At 45.7% G+C, this 22,103-nt stretch overlaps 1 long non-coding RNA gene across 11 annotated transcripts in view; it reads left to right on the forward strand.

Annotated features, from left to right (window-relative positions):
• The window catches only part of LOC308200849, a 550,918-nt gene that overhangs the window by 509,832 nt on the left and 18,983 nt on the right, over window positions 1–22,103 (forward strand). For all 11 annotated transcript variants that reach the window (XR_013955866.1, XR_013955867.1, XR_013955868.1 and 8 more), the window contains 2 exons: window positions 5,168–6,220; window positions 6,419–6,604. This is a non-coding gene — a long non-coding RNA (uncharacterized lncRNA). The remainder of the gene's footprint in view (window positions 1–5,167; window positions 6,221–6,418; window positions 6,605–22,103) is intronic.

Raw genomic sequence — 22,103 nt, forward strand, 5'->3', positions numbered from 1 at the left:
ATGATATTTCACAAGTACAGTAATGTGACAATCATGATGAAGTGGTGTTTTTTCCAGAGGCAGTGTCTGAATTAATAGGGTCTTTCCAACTAGCTCTCGTTGAAATGGTTTGTGAGAGCTAAAATAAATAAATAAAAAGTCTCTAGGATACTTTCCCATTGTTAGGATTTTTATTCATTTCATAAATAGCTGTTATATTTTGAAGTCCTTTTTTTTTCATCATTGTCATCTTCCCTTCTTTATTGTAGCATGAGTAATCTAATTTTTCTGCATAGCATGTTGCAGTTTGATAGACAGGTCTCTGAGGGATGCCTTATGTGTCAGCATCAGTGAAAATGACTTCTGAGGTTGGCTCACACCCCCGCGCGAGCGCGGAATCCAAATCACCCCAGAGTTACGCATCCGCTTGCCCCACGCCTCACTGCTGGATAATGTATTCATTTGCCTCTGGCAAGAAAAAAAAAGTGAGATCCTCCATTGCATACTGATGTCATGTGGAAGAAGCCATAATTGGGACTGGTCACATGTTAAAGGAACTGTAAGCTGCTTTTTGCTGTCTGTGTAGCTAAAGTTCATCTCTCTTGATCTGCACCTATAGACATCACGTACTCTTAAGTACACGCAAGGTTTGGAGACCTAGCGATTCAGACACATATTTCACAAAAAAAGGGAAATGCTAATAGGCTGGAGGCTCCTGGGTCTTTCTCTTGGCCAGAATCTGATCATAGGGCAGGATATTTTTATTTGACTCCACTACTTTGGTTTATCAGTAATAATTAATGGCATGTGCAATTGCATTCTCCTCTTTAATCAAGGACAGAGATTTCAAATCCACAGTTCTAGCAAGAAAGCATTCCCAGACCAGCTGCCCTTTCTTTTTCTGTTTCTCAGGCAGATGCAGACGGGGAAAGAAGGATTTTTGATTCCTGAGTTTCATGCCTCATTCCTTCCTCGCAGCAATACACCCCAGAGAAGTTGGGCCCCGACTATTTGCAGTCATGTACAGCCTGCTGAAGGGACGGAAAGGTTTCCAGTGACTCACCTGTTTCCAATTAGGCCCCTAAGAGCACTCCTGCCCTTTCTTCCTGCTTGTAATAGCTGCAGAAGTTACTAGGTCTGCTGGGTCTAATCGGGGGCTCTGGATGGCCTGCCACTGGTTTGTGGCACTTGGATCGTCGCTCGTTGGCTCCGTTTCCCTGTCTGTAAACAGGTCTTCTGGTTAGGGCGTGGAGGAGATGTGGAGCACCTGTGGTGAATGCTGCCACCTGCTAACACTGGAACAGCTCGCAGTGACAGCAGAGCTACATCTGCAGATATGAAGACAGTAAGACTGTGATTTCTGATTTCACTGTTGTCCCACTTCCAGGTAGGGAAACTGAGCTGGTTTTGATACAAATCCACCACTTTCAGTCTTCTTAACCTTCAGCCTGGATAGCTGCAAAGATGAACAGAAGAATTTTATTCCTAACATTTTAACCTGGCTTGATGTGCGTCACAGCAGCATGTAAATGCGCTACCGTATTTGGAGCACTCTGTTCCTGACAGATAACCCGCTTCTCATTTAGCAAATTTAATTGTGGAGGTCGTGTGCGTTTTTTACATGATGATGAAGAAACGAGGAGCCGTCTTTATCAGAAAGCCACCAACAGCAGTGACTCTTAAGGGAAACCATCCTTGCTCCTCTATTAGAGTGGGAGCCCAAGACAGTTCTAGCCTGAGGTTAGTCATATATGACATTAGGCATAGCTTTACTAGCAAACTGTATAACTCTTAATCGCCAATGTATTTCCTGGCAAATCTCAAGTAATAATGTTGGTGGATATCAAATCTTAAGTACATAAGACTCAATTATGATGCTGCAGAATACAGAGGCTGCTCAAATCCAGTCCAGACTGCAAACTCACAATCTGCTGTTTACTTAAAGTATATAGAAAACACTTGACCTCTTCTCAGGGGCATCCATGTGGAAACACTTGACGATAAAGGCCTTCCTTGGTTTTTGTAGGAATCACGTTTCAACGTTTTTATCTCCTGTAATTAAGGTCAGTGATCGTATACTCCCACCTCTCTCCTCGCCCCGCTCTTCCACCAAAATTGCAGGCACTTATCCAGCTCCAGTTACGCTGCACGAAACACACAGGGCCCTAGTTGTGCATACGTAATTCCAGGGGGTGAACAAAGTCAGGGAGATTTGGGGCTTTGCTGAACCAAAAGTCCAGTCTCTTCTGGACTTTTGTCTTCACATGCTCCTATACCACGATGAGGACCAGAGTCCAACAGAGGAAAAGAGGAGGTGGGGGGTAGGACGGCTGCAAATGTAATTCCACTACTAGGATATTTCCTAACCCACAGCGCATGTTCCCACCCAGTGGGGAAGGTGTGAGAGATTTCTGAAGGAGAATGGCGGAGAGCGAATCTCATCTCCCTCTGCAACACTGTAAGTGCTAATTGCAGGCGGGAAGGAAGGGTGTAGCTGGTAGACGTCTAGGAGAGCGCCTGGGGAATACGGCAAAAGGACTCATTTTGTCGTTGTCAAAGAAACCCAGGAGCATTTCACATCCCAGCTTCCCTGGAAAGATTCACTTCGGCTTTGCTGTGCTTTGACTCAAACCCTGGCTGCATCTTCACGAAAAACCACATCGCACTCAGTGGGGCACCTCTGGGGAATGCCAATGGCCCAGCTGAGGCCGATGTGTTAGGATGGCAGAGGACACCTCTCAGCCACCACCAGGGCTGAAAGAGCACATCCTGCAGAGTAAAGGGCATGTGGGGACTACGCTTAGAAAGACCTGGTAACTTTTACAAGCAGTATACATCCTGCTCAAAAAATATCTCTTTGCTACTATAAATATATTTTTTATTATGAATAATGAATATTTTTTATTATTATTCATTATTGTTCAGTCTGTAGCAGCTGTGAATGGGTAACAGTGAAAGGGAGAGGTTTGTGAAATAAAACTGTTGGTAGAAGTCACCTTACACATATGTAAAAAGCAAAACTGGGTGAGGCATCTTCAGAGCTTGGTATTTATTTAGGCTTGTAGTGGATGCATTGCACTCTTTCCCTTCACACTGGCATGTCCTCATTTCTCATACATAGCAGAATATCATTTCAGAAAAGAGCCAATGCTGTCCTTTTTCTAATATATATATATATATATATAAAAGACAAGAACAAAACTAACAGAGTTGTGCCCTGTGTGAGATTGTCTTGACCCTTTTCAGAGGCAGGCCTGCGAGCCGGGTCCTCAGCACCCCCCTCAGCACGTTTCTAGCCTAACTCCTCTGCTTGCATTGAGCTCAGTCGCGACTGTGGGTGCAGGATCAGGCCACCTGTTTTCTTTCAAGAATTACAGCCCCAAAACATGATGTTTTACCACCGTGTGCTGGGTTTAGAAGTAGCTGGAAATGTCTGTTTGCTTCTGCAGGTGAAGTGGGGCAGCCTGTGCTTTAGTGCAGCCGGCACAAGGCTGTGGGGCCCTCACCCCAGCAGCTGGGAACGGCACCAGGAGTTTCCTGGCACTGGAGATACGTGTTGGAGCGATCCAAGAATCCAGAGAGGTGGATTTGCCATGTAAAAGTAGAAAGTTATTAGTTCTGTCAGTAGCAGAGGGGCTAATGCCTCCACAGGGAAGGCAGCTGAGCCAGAGTGGGGCCCGATTCTTGTACACTGGGACTGTCCCCCACGAGAAGCCCAGCTCTGAAGAGCCATCTTGCTTTTCTGGCTGCTGTTGGACAGACCCACCAGGATTTTCTGTGAAAATGTGTCTAGCTCTTTACTTTATCAGAGAAAGACCCTAGAGAGAGAGCTTGTGATGGACACCAAGAGAATTCTGAGGCACTATATTAATTAAACATAAATTTATTAAATATTTAATAAATTAAATAAATGGTATATGTGTTGCCTTACCGATTGCATTTAATTTTGCATCGGTTTGCACGGTGTCCTCCTGGGCTGAATGTGGCACGATTTTCCTGTGACACATTTTGCCTTCTGCTGTTCCCATGTCATATATTCCTCATGCTGTGGCAAGAGCTACTTTGTGGAGTCATCTTTCTGAAGAAAAGTGGGGCTGCTCTTCCCATGTTCAGGTGCCTCCTGTTAGGATTTTTCTGTGCCGTCACTGATTTATGTTGATGTCAGTTTAGACATGGTCTTTTTCAATAAGTTGTGAAAGTTTGTGCTTTGTGCCCTGCCACCCCGTTTGCTGCGGGTTGTTTCGTGCTTTCTTTAAGCCTGTTTCTACATTCGCAAGGCAAAATTCTAAATACCATCCAAAGACTGGTTTTCTGTTGAGAGTGCTGGGACCCCTTTTCACAGAATATCTTTGGGCAAATCCCTGATCTCTCCATGCCTCAGTTCCCCATGTATGGCTGGATAAAGTAACAGTAATGCTAGCCTGCTTTCCTCAGATATTGTGAGGATCAGTGCACGAAGAGAGGTGGTATCACAGTAATAGGGGTCACAGGAGGCAGATAGAAAAATAAAGCAGAAACTAGTTAAGACCTTCTCAGCTGCTAAGGATTACTGCTCATTTTTAAATCTCTGGCTCTTTACAAATTGGGAAAGTTACTAACAAGCAGTAGAAAAATAACAACAACAAAAAACAGCCTTCCAGCTGAAACGAGGGTGTTAGCAGGTCTAACAGCACAGCACAGTGCACCTTATCTCTATCCCGGTGAAAAATCAAAGGCACATTTCCAGCTGTGCCCGTGAGCACTATTTGGTCATTGAACAAAGCAACTGGCACCTCATATCCAACCTACCGAATGATCACAGCCTGATTCAGGTGCACAAACAAGTGCAGAAATGAGCTCCATGCACAGAACTCATTGTTATTCAATCAAGCCTTTAATTGTAAATGTTTTAAGCAAGGAATTGCCGTGTTTTATGAAAGTGTGCTCAGCATTACTCCGCCATGGACATCTGTCATTCAGCAGGCGCCACCCAATAAAAGTACTTAAAATGTTCTGTTCCTCAATTAAAATATAAAACAGAGCTGTTTAGGGGCTTTTACGAGGTGATTTCTATTTACCTGACAGATTTCCACACTGGAAGAGCACAAAGTGGGATTTCAGTTTCTGATCAGAAGCAATGGTTCCACTAAACAGTACAGCTTCGATTGTTCTGATTTATTTTTTCTTTCTTATTTTTTTTTTACCTCAGGAACACTAAAAATCCATGAAGAAGAAAGAAATCCTTACTCCGAAGAGAAGCTCAGAACTAGGTCGTGTGCACTCCCCAAAGAGCCAGATGACATCGGACTGAGTTTGCACTCTGCCGCTCCAGAACACAGAACCAGAACCAAACTGGGGAGTCTGCATCAACCCTGCTAGCCTCTTCCACGCTGAAACTGTGGCAAAAGCAAGTAAAAATGCCTGGTTTGCTCTGGTCTGAAGCCTTTTATGAAAAGGAACGAGACTACAGCTAGGCAAAGTCTCCTGTTTTCCCCTGATGAAACATTTCGTGTATGTTCTCATGGTTATTCCAGTGCTTGTGGATATTTCCTTTCTTTTTTCCTCCTGCTACTCAGACATTGGATTGAACCTTACACCAAATACAAGCATTTTCACCAAAAATAAACAAACAGACAAATTTAAAAAACCTTCTATTTCTCCCTGTTCGAGAGCCTCAGAAACTCACCTACACTGAGATGACAGATGCCACTTGTCATCGGTAGTCTGGCCACTCCAAGCAGGTCTAATCAGGGTCATAGAAACACGAGTGCCCTCATTAGAGGTGACACTTTTGCAGTACCAGCGCTGCTGCACCAGCAGTAATGATGAAAGATTCACTGTGCCGTCAGGTAGAAGAAGGACCCACGTGGAGCCTTACCAGGATTTTCCTGTTACTCACCTGCAGCTTTACTCAACTGTATCCCATCCCTCTCTGGTACCTCTCCTTGCTGAATTGCATTTGGGAAACCTCTGCCAGCTCATGCAGGAAGCTGATGAGCAGGGAAACGCTGGCCTGATCCATCTTCAGCCTGGAAAATGCAGAAAAAGCTTTGCTTTATATTATGCGTGGCACCTGGAAATGCAATGGGCTGCTTCGCTCCCTGGTCTCCTGTGCTCCATCCTCTGGAGCGCTCACCTCATCCTGTGCACTCAGCCCTGGGAGGGAGCAGGGCAGCAGTGTCAGCACGAGAGGGCTGTGCCCTTACAAAACAAAGCCTTTCAAACACCGAACCTTAAACCCAAGCCATTCAGCTCTTGGCAGGTAACAATTTCTGAACCAATTCCCCTCTTACATTAATGTTACTCGTTGCATTACTCTTCATCCCCCTGGGGTTTCAGCTGCGCTCTGGCACCACAGGCAAGCAAGGGACAGACCTCATGGGGCTGTGCTGAGGGGGCAAATGTGGGTGTATTTCCTGTCTTCTGCTCCATAACCTGATGCCACTCTGCTTCTCTGCAGGTGCTTTTGGATGCTTGTGGCTCCGTGGAGCTGCCACATCAGGTAGAGACCCTCAGGGTGAGCCGAACTGGGATCCCACATCACGCCAACCCACCTCTGGGACATGCAGCCTTTTCCCAGGAGCTTCAGGCATTCTGTGTTCATCCCGCATCACCTCACTGAAGAAATGAAACTACCTGCTCCAAGGTAAAAATAATTGCTGATACTAAGCCTCAAGTTGGTGATTCTCTGCTCAGCTGGCATTATAATCTTCCATGACAAATGTTAATTTCCTTTTAAAATTAAGGAGAGGAAAGGCAAACAGCAGCTAAACCCAAGAACAGGTAAACAACTGGCTACTGGATTTGGCACAGCAGATACTGGGAGGAGAATTTCTCCCTTGAACAACACTGCTCAGAAAATGCTAGGAAATCATATGTTAGCCCTTCACTCACTCTGTTGTGTTGTGTTGTTTTTTTTCCTCTCCAGCAGCAGCATGAGTTAAGGATGAACCATTAGCCCTCACTGCAATACCCCCACTGTCAGCTCAAGTCAGATTCTTCCTGTTATTTATATGTACCCTTTTGTAAGCGTATCGATTACACAAGTGAGTTCTCAAGTACTCAGGCACTCAATACAGCCACACAATAGAGAAAAGCATCCAGGTTAACACAGAATTACACATGTGCTAAACATACCAAGGGACAAGAATAAATACTGACATGTACAATTCCAAGCTGCATCTTAAGAACTGTTTTGTTGCAAGGCAGCACTTCATGCAATTAAAAATAAAACGTACATTTTAATTTCTGAGGTGTAACAACCAAAGTGTCTCATGGCCATTCTTAGCCATGGCAGAATTGCCATCTTTCGGCCACTTTTGACACACCAGATTATCCCACAACAATCCAAAATCCAATGCAGACCCCTCCCTCCCCTTTGTTCCTTTTACCCTTTGCATCACGAATGCTGTGGGGAAGGACTGCCTGTTTCACAGGGGGCTTGGTATCACAGAAAGCTGATTGTTGATCTCTGGATGCCTGCAGGCCAGCAATCTGTGCTACAAGTTACCCCTCTTAAAAAAAAAAAATAAGACAAGTGGATAAAACTGATACAAGCATCTGTAACAAGCTAATTGGACCCTTGTGGGCAACATAGCAGATACAAAATTAAAACAAACAAACATCTCATTGTACAACTGTACTTTCAGGACTATTATCACAAAGGGATCCTTCTGGATTTTTATTTTAGTTTTGTTTCGTTTAAAAGGACCTAATTATGGCCAGAGCTGGAGTATCACAAGTCTGTTTTCATCTATAAAGAAAGGATATTTTGCCTCTGAACCTGAGAAATTGTTAGAAGTTGGTAATTAGTATGACTTGTTAATAGAGTTTGGCTGTGATTAAGCTGTGATTGAGTGTGAGTTTGGTTCTTGTCAATGCGAATGCCTGTAAGGTTGAGAGATGTTTAATGAGACACCTGTTGTCAGCAGCACCCGGTGGGCTTTGCCGCGCCTGATTGGAATTTGTACTGCAGAGCAGGAGCGGCACAGTGCTGAAATGCGGCTGCACGTGGGCACCTGGCGGAGCACGAAGGGGCCCGAGCGTAAAGGAGGGTCAGACCCACGGGGTGCGGCCGCCCAGCTGCAAGAGGAGCCCCTCGGTGAGAGCAGGCCTGCCTGTCTCCTGTAGCACACCTTTCCAGCCTTCGGAAAGTTGTTGCTGAGCGCCCTGGGGACGGGCTGTGCCCAGCAGGTCAGGCGATGCTCTGCAAGCTGAGCAGCTGCTCTAGTCCCAGCCATAGCATTTGATATAAGAAATCCTCCTCTTCTATGCAATTACGTCTGGCCTGGGGAGTGCAACAGGCAAAAACTGTTGACATCTTAATTTAGCCCCTGTGGGGTGTTGACCTGTGCCATGGTGTGTCCTTGGGAGATGCAGCCAGGCAGATTTAAGGCCCCCCAGGTTCTACCTCCTTGGGTAGCCAGCAGCACCAGGGCTCTTCAAAATGTGACACCGATAGAGAAAGGCTCAGCATAGCTCCGCTCTGGTCCATCCCTTCGTCTGGGCATCATCCTCAAGCAAAAATGTCCCACTGAGCAACCTCCTTGGCCAGCAAGAAAGTTTCATTCAGAGACTGTGTTTTTGTCTCAGCATCCAGCACAATTTGCCACATGACTGCACGCAGCCACTCCTCACTCCAAAATCCAGGCCTGATGCTAACTGTGTATTTGGGCTGCATATATAAAACATCATTTCCCCTGAAACATCTATTAAACATTTTCAAGTGGCTGCTATTTAAAACATACCTCAGTTTTACATGCCAAAGGACAAGCTGGAAGCAATCAAGCTGGCCACTTTCACAGTCTTTTAATACCCAAGGAATACCTTAGCTAGGAACAAGAGCAGCAACATTTCAGCTCACGCAGTGTCCCTGAGGAACGAGCCGTTGGCTTTGTGATGAATCTGAGCAACCACTGGATGGCATTGCTCTACACGAATGTACCTGCGAGCACATGCGGCTGAGTGCGAGCACGCTGCTTCGCCAAGGAGATTAATTCAGACCCGAGAGGCTCAGGCCACTGTGACCTTACCAAGCTTTTAAATAACAGTCAGACTTCTCTTGGCTGTCCAGCTGGGGGCTCCGGGCACGGAGTTTGGTCAGAGCGAACAAAGCAGACTTCCCAAAGCACACTTATTACTAGGCTGGGTGTATTTTTCTTTCATTTTATGTTAGATCAAATATTCAGCCAGTTTTTGATGGGTTTCATTCTTATGAGATGGGAAAAAGAATCATTTGTAATTTGTGATCATACCAACCTAACGCAGGGCACGCACACCCGGCCAGCAAGTTAGGACTTCACGAAAGCCCTGCTCCTGCAGCCGCTCTGGCCAGCCAGCGCCACCTCCCAGGGCCCAGGACTCACCGGGGTGGGACTCAGCTAAGCCTGTTTATCCGAGCAGGTTAGTTTTGTGTAATGGGAAAAGCAGAACTGGAAAGAAAAAAAAAAAAGAAAGAAAAAAAAAACTAGGGGGTGTCAGGCATGTTCTGCTTTCACATGGCTCTAGAGTTTTATCCCAAGTGCAGTGCCTGTCCGTGTGACAGTGGCCTCTCAGCATGTGTAGGTACAGCTCTGCCTTCTGCTGCATCACTTATTGATAAGGAGTCAGCTGGTGGCCAACTAACCTGATGTTCATATTTTCCCCTGGGGGTCTGTGTTTCTTTCATTAACAACACACTGCGTTGGCCTAGTTCTTCTAATGACTACATCTGGCCAAGCCTCTCCGAAAATGTCATTGGCCCAGTTCATGCCCAGAAGAAATCCACTGATGGCTCTGGAGAAGCAGCAGGGTATTTGGAATTGCAGCCCTACAGAAGGTGTGTCGGAAGGGGGATAATGCAGTACTTGTGAGAGTCAAGTCTGAAGGCGGTTGACAGCCATACTCAGCACATCTATCTTCAACTTAGGCAGTAACATCATCAAGTGAGTACTTGGTTGGACACTGGCTGTTAGGTGAACCTTTTCTGGGCACAGATTGCCTGTTAGCATTGCCCCAGTTTTGACTGATCTAAAAATGTAATAATCATAGTCAATTAGTGAACTCCACTTAGACTGAGAGTAAAATTAGATGGTCAGTTCCAGTCCTGCAAAATCTCCTGCACTCAGTTCTCAGGTGCACTCACCTGCCTTTTTAAGTAACGGAGAAGTAGGACCAGTAGATAGCCTTATAAAATAAATGTTACATTTCTTTTATGACCCCATCTGTCCCCTTTTTCTAGACCTACCTTCCATTCCAAACAAAAAGAGAACCGTATCCATCTGGATCTGCTCGGCAGTTCACTGATAAATGCCTCTCACTGTAGAAATGCTTAGACTTGGTGGGAAATTAAGGTTGTATCAGCAGTGGGCTGCTCAGAGCCAACTTCTGATGGCCACCACTCTGCTATAGGGGCTGCAAGAGGAAGCCAGGACAACTGCTGTTGATCAGCTGCTTACTGCCTCCTATTAGGAACCCCTCATCGAAGTTTCCTGTGTCACCCATGCGGAGACCTCTACAAAGGGGCACAAGCCTTACGTGGGCTCAGCAGTTTTAGTCTCTTTCCACTGACTTCAGAGGAAAAGGCAATTTGTTCTCAACTTCAGCATTTTGGGGCTGTGTTTGAACACAGGCAGGGTAAATCTGAGTATCTTCATTTATTTAGCAGCTGAGGAGGATAAAAAATAAAAGGAAGGGTGCTTCCTATAGCTCTTCCATTGCACAACAGGTTGTGTCTGGAATATATCGCTTGGGACCCAGCATTGGTGAGGGATAATAGAAATCCTGAGCAGGGCACCGACTGCTCTGCTGGCTGTTTTAAGGCAGACTGTACAGGCAATCAGCTCAGCACACAAATTTGCCCTGGATTTTTCTAGAGTCAGAGCAACTCTCCAGGCATCCAGAAAGTCAAGGTGACCTTCAAAGCTGAAGGACAGTCCAGAATGCTTGTAGGTAATGGGAATTCAAACAAATGAAATTCTAGACTAATTCCAACCCATTACAAAACTCTCAGGAAAAATGAACTGTATCTGCTGAAGTGGCTCGTTCTGTTCAGTGGCACAATGTAATGGGGGATCTGTCACTGTCAGCGCTGCTCTTGTCTTGCTGAAAGCCACCGTGCCTTTCACAACCACTAAATAAAAATTCAAGCCAGCTGTCCCACCTGCCGGAGCAGTTTCTATTCTGGGCTCTGGTGTGCCGTAGGTATTGTGCTCATTGATTAGCTGTGGCTTATTGTCCCTTGACATTGTTAGGGAATATTCTCCTGGTTATAATCGCTAGGACTGATACAGGCAGAAACCTTGCTGCAGCAGCCCAGGCTGCTATTGTGCGCGGCGCTGTGCTGTGGCTATGTCTGCAGGTCAGACTATGGCGGGAGGCTTTTTGGTAGGAAATGAAAAGGAAGCTAAAAAAGGAATGTTTTGAGAAGTCACCCAAGTCAGAAAAGACTGGGGGCCTCCCTGACTCTGGCTGTCAATAAGGTGTTAGATAGGGGAAGATTAACACCCTTTAGCAATGACACAGCTGTTCCATTGAAGGTGATAACATGCAATCAGGGGAGGGAAGAGTCTAGCACGGAATAATGAACAGTGCAAGTGACTGTTAGTGAAAGGGAAGTTTTTAGCCCAAGAAGCTGAAAGAGCCTCTTCAAGCTGCTTATTTTAGTGGATATCAATAAGTACAAAAACAAGCAGAGCCTCACTTTAGGTCTGCAAAAGGAGCTAAAATATTTACCTCTCTTTTTAAAGTCAGACTGGCTTCTAGGTAGGAGAAAAATAGTGATAATGTAGATAATAAAGTCTCTTATCTGCCTCAGCAGTGAGCGTGCAGATAAACACAAAAATCCTTACCCGAAACAAGGCACGTAGCACTGAATCTCGTCTTCTGAAAGCACAATAAGTTGCGATAAGAGTTGGTTTTGGAAGACGATAGATTTAATAGTGGAAAGAAGCTGGGATTTTGCCCACAATTGTTTTTCGAGGAAGGGAATCAGAACAATGAATTTCTCCCTCCACTTCTAATGGGTAAAGGTAGAAATTAGTATATAAAGTCATCTTCATCTTTTCTGCTGGCCAAACTGAGCTTGGCCAATGAATCAAGATCCCTCAGGACAGTGTAAAATCAAAGCTTTCTGCTGGGAGCCACAGCACATCAGGATGCTTAAAGCAGAGTTAAACATGGGAATTAGATGGTGCCAGCCAAGGGTACAGCTTCACAGCCAGCTTAAGCGATCTGTGTTCAGGTTGCCACCAGCATTACCTCCCCATTCAGTCTACATATGAACAACGTTCATTTATTCAGCCACGTGGTCCATTCCATGATTTTTGGCTGGGCTTGAGCATGCTGGGGGTGTCTAGCTGAGAGATGGAGGAGAAGATGTGATCACCCCTTTAAACGGCAACGTAGGCTTGAGCTGATCGGGAACTGTTCTGTGAAGTAAACACAGTCGTGCAGAAAGAGAGGAGCCAAATCCTACGGTGCTCACTGGGAGAGGGAACGTTTTAGTCAATCTGTACCAAAGCCTTCGGAGCCTTGAATTCTTGCAGTAGGAGCTGAGAACTGCCCATCTGGCCCCAACAGGAGTTAGGGACCTGCTCATCCTTTGCTGCCTCACTCCTCACTCCCCACCTCATCTGTTACACACAACCCATCAGAAAAGGAGAGGACTCTCAGACGCCACAGCCCCCGAAGCATCAGCTCCTGTCCCTCCCTGCAGGACGGGGGCCAGCCACCCACCTCTGCCAGCCCTGCCCCATAGGAGCAACCCTGCCTCCTTCCCTCTGAGCCGCCCCACGGCCATCCCATAAGAGCTGTGCCTAGGGATGAAGTGGGACAGGCAGGGAGGCGACAACAGCTACATCTGTTCGCTCTTCTCCGCACTCGGGATCTGTGACATTGCTATCGGTACAGCCTGAAACAGAGCGGGCACGAGCCCCGGGGAAGAGGAGAGGGTCTGGATGGAAACAATAACAACCGCAGGGACACCACCGGCACCAGCAGGAGCAAAAATGTTGCTTTACCACTTCTGAGAGCAGCAGAGCATATGGACAGTCTGGGACTGTTGTCAGCAACCCAGAATGGGGTAGCTCTGTTCTGGCAAACTCAATTTTTTGTCTTTATGACCAAAGAATAGTTGCATGTTGGAAGCTCTGTAGTTGCTAGGGGAAGAGCCATTAATATGTTGGCGACTGAGAAGTCAGCCAAAGCAAATGCTGAGATAAAATTACTTTTTCCCACTTCTGTTTCACCCTGAGTGTGTCATCCAGTGTTCTTTCTCTGCTCAAGGTACCTCTTGCAGACTGTGCTGTGCTAACTTCTTTGTCCTTTTTGATTTTATTTTTCACCTTTCCCAACCAAGACTCCAAAGAATAATATAAATCTGACAGCCTAGAAAGACTTCTTACATGATAAATCCCTGCTTACTGGCAGAATAAGACTTCAGGCTGTTTTTCTCCTACAACAAACTTTTCTCTGGTAGCCTGAGAAGTAAGAATAGCAAATAAAATTAGTGATGGTAATGATGAGAACTGTGTTGCTAAAAGCATGGGAATAGGAATGCACCCTACAGAATAAGGAGTAATACTGTTAAAGGGCTCAGGGGTGTTACCCAGTTTCCAGCCCACAAGAAGTTCACGCACTTCTCCCTGCCGAGCTCCTGGGGTAACTCTGTGTATACCCTTACTCCAGAACAGCACTGCTTTTTTCCCCCACCGTAGTTTCAACCCACAGGTGCAGGCGGCGTTTCCCTGGCCCCTATCCCCTTGGCACAGACAAAGGCTGGGAAGAAACACTCTTCCCTTTTACGCTGGTAGCCTGTTTCTCCACACTGGTCATTGCAGTCTGCAAATCTTGCCCACACCAGTGACAAGCCCAGTTCTGGAGAGGATTAATCCAAAACAGAACAAAGTATTCTTATTCCAAAATAAATGCATCTGTAAATCTTCTGATTTTAGAACAGCGTTCACTAAGCAATGGGGAGAATACAAGGCGAGAACCTCATAAGCACCCTTTCCTCCCTCCAGCTCAGTCCCCAGTACCAGTGTAGTCATACAGAGAAGATATTTATTTTTTTCAAAAGCCCTGAGTTTTAAAGCAACTGTTCCCAGTTACTTCCAGTAATTCCCCAGACACGTCCCCTTTACCCTGCTACACAAGCGTATGGCTCCAAACCATTCTTCAGTGAAGTCAGTTCTGCTTTTCCTGTTTGCTTGCTTTAACCCACACCACTCACAGCTATTTTCAAAACGGAGAAACAATACAAACCCGCATTTCGTATGATCATGTAGTACCCTGCAAACAAAACCATTCATTAAAAAAATAGTCTAGGCACTACGACTGCCAGCTTCTGACTCCACTGTGACACAGACATATTTTTTTCATCGTGAGACACTGAACAAAAGTCATGAACAGTTGCTCTGATCAAAAGAAATCTCTGCTAGAGTCTGCAGCTTGTTCACCCCTTCCCTTCATGCCAGCCACTGTTCATTTCATTGAATGTTCGTTCTGCTGTACAGCTGGCTCTTGAGAAAGCCAGAGCAAATTCTGCACTGTACAGTAATGCATTTAGAACGAATGTGTAGTTTCTATTAGTGGAAAAGGAATTTAACTATTCCTGGGACATGGGAACCTTGTATGCAGCTGTTAGCAGTAGTAGGATCTGTTAATCCAGTGCCCTTACTGTCAGGATGGATGGACCTGATCTTGTTCTGGTGCTAATCCGTGTTGCATATGCAAACAGTAGTCATTTTAAAAGTGCATAACTTTTATTTAACAGATCAATTAGAGTCCAAAAAAATAGCCAATATGTCAAAATCACTTTGAAAGCTTTCTCAGTTCCAAGTTCATTTTCTCTACAGGTACTGTGAGTATCCATTTAAACAGAAAGGGGAGGATTTTGGTCGCAGTGTTATATCACCTGTATCTGCTCCCCAACACTCTCAGCATCTCCAAGCACATGTAGTGACTTCAGGCTGCTTCATATGCAGGTACTGCGCAATAATTCACTAGCTACTAACGAACAGATTAATAATAAACCTGTCTATTCGGAAAGTGTAGGAGGAAACAAAACTTCCAGTGAGTTTTGTGAGGACAGGAGCATTATTTTCTGAATGTACTTTGGATAACTTTAGGCAGACCATGAACTGGATGGCTTTGGGCTGAGATCTCTGCAGAAAAATACATTTCTATTTTACATGAGCCTTGGCTTCTTTTTTTTTTTCCCCCCCTTTTTTTTTTGGTCATGTGTTTATTTGTTTCCACCCTCATTTGGAAGAAAACCACAAACATTTGGATCTTTTCCATTGAAAAGACCGTTTCCGTGAAAGAGTGGGAACCATGAAATCAGGAGCTGGAATTACAATGTTATGGCTTCTTAATTGAAAACTGAATCTGAGCTGGGAACATCAAAGGTCAGAAGAGCCAGGACTCTTGGACCACCATCATTTGAGCTTGCTGAATTCCAACATAAGGCTGTATGAAGAACAAGCCCTGCTGTGGAAGCCCCAGCTGTGTGTGAAGGTTATGTGTTGTAAGCTCCCAGATGACCATCTGCAGCTCCTGGACAGAAGCTGAGGGCCTCAGAACACCAAATGTCCTCTCAAGTCTTTCCACTAGAGGGAAGAAAAAAAAAAGTCAGCCTGGGAGCTGATCATCCCAAGGCTTCCCGACTCCTGGCTTCTCCCTGGTTTGGCCGGTAAACTGCAAAGGATACAGGAGCCAGGAAGGCTGGTGGCTCCCAGTACCTCCCCAGGCAGCTGTGAGAAAGTTGGCTAACTGGTAGGAAAAAACAGATTCTCTTGAAACTTGGTCAGCATCTGACCCTTCAATTTTCTTTAATGGTAAACTGTTCCACAAGGGAGTTGCGTCACTTCCAAGGGAATTGCAATTCGTTGCAAGTCACTAGTGTTATGATAATGGCATCTACAACCACAGGAGTAACAGTGAGCTTGATTAGCGTGTTTGTGCCAAGAAACTCTACGTCCTTCCCTAACCAGTGGTGTTCAGAAATTCACTGGTCCAGCTGGGTCTGGTAGGCAGCTCTCCTGACTTCTTTTAGTGCAGGCTTGTTTCAGAGCCATCACTGCACACAGGCAGCTGTGATTGCAAAAGACCATGGACTTGTCTTTCTCACTTCTTGTCTATTCCCTATCAATGCTGAAATATAGCTTCAAGTGCTTTAAATGCTCTAACTTTTTGTTTAAATGAAAGAGTGCTCTTCAAGGTGAAGGAAGAGCAAGACCCTTACGCTCTCTTTGTCTGGAGAAAACCTGTAATTGTTTGAATAAAATAGCCCTCCTCATTGACTCAAATGGAATAATTGAAACGCCATTAATAGCCATTAGTTCAGAGATAAGAAGGCCCTATTTAGTGAGGCTAAAGGATTCGAGAGGAAACTATGTTGAATTCCTCAAGACGAGCTCCCTCTCCCGCAGCACACCCCCTCCAAAACCTCCTCGACTCGATGGCTGCCCGGCTGACTTTAAACTGCCAACACCGACAAAAAGGGGATGTTGCATCTTTTATAAACAGCCTTTTGTTTGCCGTTCTGACACCTGCGAAAAGCAAAATTGTTATTTTCTTGCTGCTTGTTGCTAGTTTGATGCCCGCTCTGGGGCCCTACATCAGAGACATTGTTCAAAACAGGTTGCAGGGGTCCGTTTCCGCGCTGTCTGCCGATGGTGCTGCCTGAAGGAAAACCATGGAAACGGAGTTTGACAGGCTCGCAGGGACCCGCGGCTGCCAGAGCCGCTGCCTTTGAGCGCCTGATGAAGACATCACAGAGCAAACACAACATTAAAACGCTGCTGGCTGCTTTGCATCACTTAGAATGCAAATCTCTTTGTTCTGCTCGGCCCTTGCGTTTTGTAGCCGAGGAATCTGTGCCGTCATCGAACATGGATTTGCCGACCTTTCTTCCTCCCTTGCCCACCTTCCCCCCAAAAAAATCGGTTTCTGCAGGAGGGAGGCTCGCGTGGGGCTGTGCATTTGAAATGGCCCCAGCTTTTTTTCAGGATTTCCGTGCACAAATTAAACGCCCATATTGCAGAGCAGACCGGGCTGGGTTGCTTTGTTGCTCCCTGTGTATTATTTGACTTGGACTTATTTACATGGCAACTCACAGGGGTAGATTTGATGTCATCTTTATGCTGCAGATTAAAAGGCAAAAATAATCCTTTATTTGAGCAGCACATCCCCTCCAACCCTTTAAACTGTGCAGATGAAGATAGAGGAGAAAAAAGCAGGCCCTCCCTCCCCCATGATTCTTGTTTTTTAACTTTTTATGCTAACATTGAGCTGTGTGGTTATCATTCCCCCCTCCATTTGTAAGTGGCCTATATTTTAATTGCAGTTTCCAATTGCTTTGGTCACTGCCAGAACTTTGAAATGCCCCACACCTTTGTGCTCAGATGTGGGATTTTGGTAGCTCCTGACAAACTGTGCTAAGTGTGGGGCAGTCGGGGGGCTTTTGTGCTGATTGGAAAAAACACAATGAACGGCTGCAGAAGAAAGGAGCTGGAGGGGGACAGCAAACAAACTGACCATCCTCTCAGAAGTGGTAATTTATCATTTCGTTCACCCTATGCTGCCTAACTTGCACATTACTCACGCTGAGAGAGGGCTAGCATCGCTAAACTGGAAACAGCACACAGCCGAGGGCTTCAGCTCGCAGTCAGGAAATTATTTAAGCACATGTTTAAATCCACCTCCACCACGATTCAGTAAGACTTAAATGGGCATTTGGGTTAAGACCATTCTCAAAGGCTTTCCTAAAAATACAGCTATAGGTCTTACCTAAGTAGCTTCTGCTCAAGGGCCATGGAAATTGTGTGTGACTGGTCCCTGCCCAGACCGGAGCACCTGGCACCAGGTGGGAAACCTTCATGGACCTATCTTGGGGTTGGACCAAAATGAAGCCACTGCCTCCTGCCCAGACTTTCTGGGGCCATCAGAAATAATCCGTAGAAAAGCCACAATTTTGCCACCTTCACTTTCAGTTATCTCAGTCGTGCGATTGGAAATAGGACAGAGCCAGGGCTAAAGAGTTTTTCAAATGGTGGCCAAATCCCACTGCGTTCTTGTCACTGCCACAGTGGATCTTGTTCTGTGCCCTGTACACGTCCATCCAAGTGAGGTGTCTTCATGCATAGCCAGAGAAGGACAGTCTGCCTCGACAAGGCTTTCTAGTGAGCAGTTGTTTTCTGCTTCCAGCACTGGGCCCAAGCTGCTTCGAGCCTCTTTCACTGCTGCAGCCTGGGAAAAGGCACACCGTACAGCATGGTTTAGCTGCGTCTGCAGAAACTGTTATTTGTGGGTGAAATCACTGTGCAGTTATTGGAAAATACAGCTATAAATCTCTGTGTAAGTGTCGAGGCCCTTTCACACCATGTTTTGGCAGTCTCCAAAAAGATCCAGGTGCTCTTGTTTCTCTCCGCTTCCTAAGTTCCTTTGGGTTGTGCAAGTCATTCTCCTTTTATGCTCTTTTCCACCCTTATTCTTTCTTTATAGGCTGACTGCAGGAAAGACCTTCCCTTTTGTGGACTCACTGACTCTGCTTTCCTGACTCAAATCCCTGTGCAAGACCTTGCAGACATGACATTAAAAAAATCACCATTTTAAGACCACATTTTTTTTCTGCCCATTGATGGTCCTCTGAGTTTGAATTGCAGTGTTTAATTTTGACTGTGAGGCAACGTTGACAGTTTCACGACTAACCCAAAGTTGGATCAGAGAAGATGAATGAAAACCAGAAAGGTGCCCCAGCATTTCTAAGCAGAAGACAATCAAATTTCTGTGTCAGAAAGAGGGCAAAACCAAGGATGTGGGACTGGCATGAAAAACCTTGCAGACAGTTATTTTTCCTCTTCCTTTCTTTCACAGTGGGACAAATTCCACTTTTATTTCAGTTCATCTGTAAAACATGAGGAGCCAGCTGAGCGTAGCGTTGGTTCAGAATGAGGGCAGCCGACAAGGGAAAGGTAAAGGGAACTTGTAACTGCTGCAGTTCTCTCCAAGAAATTATTTCAATGCGAAAAACCCTCAAGCCAACTTCTGAAGGATAGAAGAAGGCACTAGGACATCATCTAACACTCCTTGACACAACAGACTCTAAGGTATAATTACTTCATTAATTGTTCATATATAGGGCATCATCTCTTGCTGTCTCAGACTTTCTAGACATATATGATCATGTTGTCTTCTGTTATCTGAGTATGAAGGATTGCAAACAAGAAGGAAGCTGCTCTAAAGCCTGGGAGAAGAGTTAATGGTCAGGACATGGGTGCAGGTGGAAGAGGCAAACATGGAAGAGCAGCCTGACTCTACGAAGGTTGGGACCAACTGCTGTAGTTAGCACCTAACACATAGGGCAGATTTTGAGGGTGAATTCTAGTGCTCATACTTCTCTGTATATGTTAAAGACCGCTGTGTGTTACTTTGATTCAGGGACCATGATACTTGAAGAATAAAACCTGCATTCCATACACAAATGTTTAAAGACTTTGGAAATTAATCTTAAGAGAAAGCTGAAAAGGACTAGTTCATCAACAGCACGTGACGTGGAACACTCCTCTCCTGCTACTCTTCCGTACGCCTGAAATCCTAGCTCTTTTCCTCTCTCTCCTTGACACAGAGATGTACGATGGCACAAGGCATTTCCCAGGGAACTGTCCCCACTTACAGTGACATTGCTCAAGTGGAGCCCAAATCCCATCAGCAGGAAAGACCCCTCCCATCCAGACAGACAGTGGCACTGATCAGAGAGTTTGGGACTCCCAGTATGCTACAATTTGCAAGTCTACAGCTGTTAGACAGAGAGGGATATTCAGGAACACCCTAATTAGTTGTACTTTCTTTTCTAACCTCAGTCAAAAACCAGTCAGACTGTGCTTTAGATTTTGACATCCTATTAAATGCAGAACACAGGCCAATAGCTTTCATTTTCCCTTGTGATGCTACAGACTCTTGTTTTTATAGTTTGACAGAGAGACATAATTAGGCCTCAGAAAGGACAAGTCTAGACTATTAGTTCCCCACAGAGGCTCCCTGGAAATCAGAACCCACAATTGCTCTCTACTTTCTCACTGAGGCAAATTTATGGATACCTGATCTCCTGCGTCAGATGTCCCGTTCACAGCCTTTTACCTGTGACTTTACAGTCCTTTCATTTGAAGGGCACACAGAAAGAGACAGGAAAGGATGATGCCAGTGTTGGACTTTGCTAAGGGACAAGAGCAAGTTAAGGACGATATTGTACCTGAATTACCTACAGCTTCACTTCTCAGTTCTCAGTGTCCAGTAAGAAGATTCAGCCTCTGGATGCTGCAGCCTCTCTCTCACAGGCAATTCCTTGGTCTTTCTTTGCCAAGTACCGGCTTCCCCTTGCACCTCGTCTCCAAATGCTTGGACAGTTTCTGTACTTTTCCTCATGTACTGCAACCTTGGACATGCCTGATTCAAATGAGCTCTCAGCCTCAATATAAGCACAGAGCACTGGTCCTTTGTTTTTGCAATAGCATCATATTTTAGATGCATCTTCGGTTTATAATCCCCAGTAATCCTCACATCCCGCTGTGCCTAGCCAGCAGTCCTTAATTCTATGTAAACCATTCTACAGCTGTCTTTATTATATCACGTGTTGCTGTTTTCAAGTCATTACCCCAATCTATCAGCATTGCATTGAATTTTAATCCTGTCTTCCAAAGTGTTACTCAACACACTGTCTGGGAATTCGACTCAGAGGGAGCATCAGTTCCTGGTCCCTCCTGCCCCCTGCTTCCCGTCACTGACCTTGGTGCACGGCCTGGTGCCGTGCCAGGGATGTGCAGCACATATTGCACTGCTGGCACCTCTTCTTTGTTGTGGTGCTGCCCTTTTCTACATAGAGTATCCAACCTATTCAAGGCTCTTTTGCTCCATGAAAAACCATTGACACTTGATACCACAGACACGAGCAGTAATTACAGTTAGAGCTTATCTGCCCAGCTACAATTGCAAGAAAATGTTTTCCATTTCAAATAAACGAGGTTTATTCCTCACTTTAAAGCCCTGGCCATGTGTTCTCACATCACTACCAGGCTGCCACAGATCCCAAAGTCAGGGGTGACTCACCCAGGGGTGAGTGCTCACCCAGGGGTGAGCAATTAGCTAAATGCACCCACTGCTGACACTGGCCCCTTTTCCTGGCCAAAAGGGCATCGGTCGAGGAGAGCCGTGCAGATGCCGACTGCAGCGTGCCGTGCGGTAACCGCTCAATTAGTCTGTCCGCTTGCGCTCAGCCTCTCAAGCACTCGGTGAAAGTAAAATGCTTACATGATTCCTCTGCCTACAAGGCCTTGAAATCTTTAGGGGGTCTGGCTTTGCTGTCTGGTTTTCCATTGACAGGCTGATAGAGACATCACAAATCTCTCCAAAGGCCAGTCACTAGGCTTCTTTCAACATCAAAGGGTGTCAATGTTCGCTCTGCCTAGGAGCCTGGGGCAATATAAATCACACATGAATAGGTGAACTGAGTCTTTGAGGTTAAATTCTCTCTATATATACAAATATCTCTCCTTGGGTAACTGATATTACTGTGTTGTTTCCCCATCAATATCAAATATTTTCTTTCAGTTGCAGTATTCCAATGGAAAGCAAAGCTTTATAGGCAAAATAAAAAATAAAAAGGATGAGCTAGGGTGTTGTGGGAAGAAAATTAACTCATTTTAAGTATTTATTGTCAGTTCCTTGGAAGAAAAACCAGTAAACTGATGTGATTTTGTTGCTGTCAGGCTTTTTCAACATCCATAGTTACCTTTATGATCTCTTGGACTGAGCCACCTTCCCCGGAGTCGCCCAGGTGTGTTTCTTCCCTGCCGTGCTGGAGCCCCGCCAGGCTCAGGGCTTGCCCATGGAGCAGTGGCTCTCAGCTCCGCTCCCAGCCCCACACTGCCCGCACACAGCCCCACGTGCTGGCCAAAGGCGGTGAGGCACAGCTGCCATCCCCTGCAGAGGCTGCCGCCAGCCATCTTCAGCGTCAAGGAGGCAGGTTTGGAGCCTGCACTTCTTCTTGGGCTGGCACCTCGCTGGGATGCAGAAGCGTCAGCTGGGCTGTAAAAGCCTCTGGTGATGGGAAATGTCTTTTCGCTCTTCTGTATCAACCAGCTGACACCAGGCCTCTCTACCTGCTTGGT

Source organism: Anser brachyrhynchus (genome assembly GCF_964034855.1).
Source record: "Anser brachyrhynchus genome assembly, chromosome: 11".
Taxonomy (NCBI): domain Eukaryota; kingdom Metazoa; phylum Chordata; class Aves; order Anseriformes; family Anatidae; genus Anser; species Anser brachyrhynchus.